Here is a 3,105-nt window from a genome sequence, read left to right on the forward strand (position 1 = left end):
ACCTCACCCGGCCGCGCGTGTCCGCGTCGCCCACCTCTCTCAAACCTGCAAATGCTGTCCCGACAAACACTGCCCCTGCCGGGGACGAGTCCGCGCGACGGGAACGCTGAGGGACCAGGGACCGAGCTTGGGAACTCCTTGGGACTCCTGGGATTCCCGTCGGGGCGGTCCCGGCAGTCCCCCCGCAGGGCCGCGCCTGCCCCTGCCCCAGCCCCCAGCGGCGGGGGAGGCGCTCGAGGTTTGTCGCTGGCTGTGAGGAAGGACCTGGGGAGGCCCGGACGGGACACTGCCGCGTACAGAAGTGGCGGTCCGCAGGGAGGCAGGAAGATTCCGATGGTTTCTGCACACACTCGTCAGCCTCCCACCACAGGTTCCGCCCGAATTAGAGGCAGATGCGTGATGCTAACGTGTTTCAGATCCTTCTTGGCATAGAAACAGAGGCCGAGAAATTCTCCCAGGGGTCAGGAAAAGGCTTGCTTAAAATAAAATAAAATAAAAAGGAAGTGAGATTATATCCTCGGATGTGTTTTCAAAGGTGAAGTAAAATTTCAAATTCTTTTCAATGGAGATAAGACAAATTCCAGAAGCATCAAAGGTAACTTTTGTTGGAATTTATTTACAACCAGAACAAGACCGGCAGCCAGAAGGAGAGTATTTAAGCAGGTCCCAGGTCCCACGCCTGGGGGTCTGAGGGGGATGGTAGGGAGCAGGGCTTTCTAACCCAACGGGACTGGTACCTAACCGCGTGCCCAGTTTAAATCCTTGCTCCGCAGCTCTCTAAGCTGTGTGAGGAGGGCAAGTTCATTAACCTCCCTGTGCCCCCTTATCCCGTATTAGCTAGATGTGACCTGGCTGTTTTGAGAAGTAAATGAATCTTTGCAACGTGTTGAGAACACCAGACCCTACAAAAGGGCCCAATAAATACAGTGTGTGCAAGTACCGAATAGTGTGTAGTATATTACACAGCACATCATATAATGGTAACATGATATTGTCGTGATACAGTAACCACAAAATACAGTGAGAGGAAGATCATGTAATTATATATTATATCACTCTTATCTGATTATATAATGGTAATGTGCCTGTGTCATTAAGTCCTGTTGTCACCATATGACTGACTGCTCCAGTTCTGCCCAGACAGTTTATTCAAGATGGGAGACCCGAGTAGCTGGTCCTGGGAGCACCGGGCCTCTGGGCCCTCCTGCTGCGAGCCCCAGGACTCTGGACACGTCCTCACAGAGGGCTAGACAGTGGGGTCTGCCTCCTGGGAGGGAGGTGGGCCAGGTGGTGGGAGAGATGGCCCAACAGAGGTGGTCTGTGCAAGAGGGGCATCTCTTTCCTGACCCCCACCAACCCTGGCACTCCCACAACTGGTGCTTTAAACAGGGTTTGTTTCCAGTGTTGAGTTTATTGACATCCATCTTTTTCCCACCACCGTGCACTTTTGCAATGTCTAAATCCAAACTCTGTTTTACTGTATTTACCATCAATGCATTTGAAAACCTTGAAAGCAAACCAGAATAGAAATATTCTTAACTTAATCCCAAATAATGGGACGCATCTGGTATACACTGTTGGATTTCCCTTCCTAATGTCCTTTTCTTCCTCGCAACCACCTGGATCGTGCTGTCCCCCGAGAATCTTCTCCACGGCCACATGGAGACAGTGACTGGGACAGTGACGTGGGGATTCAGGTCACTTCTCTCAGCACAAATGTACCTTTCGAATCAGAAACAGTCATTCATCATTGTCTGATATGAACTCACCTGGACTAACACCCATTAGGATTCATTTTATCTGAAATATCTGAATCATGGCGTTTCTTCAGCAATTGGCCATTCTCTTGGCTCCTCCTCCTCCTCCCCTCAGCCTTTCCTTTCAGTTTTGGAGCAGTCTTCTCTCTTTCCAGGAGATTTTCTTTTCCCTCGGTTTCTAAAATCTTCCATCCTGCTAATAGTTCCTTCTCCGTGAGCTCAGAAAGCTTCTTTGATTTCTCTCTCCCAGGGCGGCCTTCCACTCCCCTCCTGAATGCCCCAGGGTCTGGTTCCTGCCCTCCTGAATCTTCCTTCCCCGGAGAAACTGCTCTGTTTGCTTTTCTGAGCTTTGGCTTCCTCACCAGTCAGAGCAGTGCAGTGCCAGCCCCTCTCCCTCTGTTGGAACTATGACCTTGTTCTGCGGGACCAGAGATGGTCTTTTCTGTTACGGCGATGCCTTTTTTGATTCCTCGTGACCGACCTTTCTGAGAACCTCCTCAACGTGCTTTGGAGATGGAGAACTTGGGTCTGATGATGCCCTGGGAATTCTCTTCCCACAAGTGTCTTCTCACCTCTGCTGCAGCCACACAGTGTCTGTTTTTCTCCTTTGCTAAGTAGCTCCAAAGGCTTGTAAAATTTTGCTGTATCAGTCATTTTTTGTGACAAGTAAGATCTGCTCTCTTTGGCTGAGCGATATTCCTGCTTACTGTTCTAAGAAAGTCATGACCTTTATTCAAGTTCCCACTGCAGGTCTATATACAAGGGGTACTCCCCCCAAACCCCAGAATTATCTTCTGGAGGATGGGTCCCTTGTAGTACAGGCTTCCCCCACTAGGTGAGTGCTCTAGGAAACCATCTGTATCAGTGAACCAGCTGGTGTTGTTGTGAGAGGCTGCGTTCATTCAGCTTCAGTGGAATTTTTTTTGAGACTCTTTCAACCCATTTGCCCATTTCATGATGGGTAATTTATGAGCGCACCTGCTCACTCCACGCTGAGTGTTCAGCAGTTTTTGACCCAAAACTACATGGTCCCTGTGCTCCACCCTCCCTATTCACCTGACCTCACCTCCAGAAACTTTTCTGTTTGTTTGTTTCTCCATTAAAAAGATCCTCAAAGGGAAACGTTTGGCCTATGTGAGGTGAAACAAACGAACAGCAGAAGCACTAAAAGACACCAAGGTCAGCAAGGTCTTGAGCAGCATAAAAAAAGTCTCAACAGGTGTATTGCATCACATGGAGAGTACTTTGAAGGTGGAATAAGTTTAAAGATGATTTTTCATAAAGAAATTCTGGGTTTTTGTGTCCCCCTTTGTACACTCTTCTGTCCTGGTGGGCTCTGCTCATTTCT

Source organism: Artibeus jamaicensis, unplaced genomic scaffold, assembly GCF_021234435.1.
Source record: "Artibeus jamaicensis isolate MK-2021 breed Jamaican fruit bat unplaced genomic scaffold, CSHL_Jam_final contig_1015, whole genome shotgun sequence".
Classification (NCBI taxonomy): domain Eukaryota; kingdom Metazoa; phylum Chordata; class Mammalia; order Chiroptera; family Phyllostomidae; genus Artibeus; species Artibeus jamaicensis.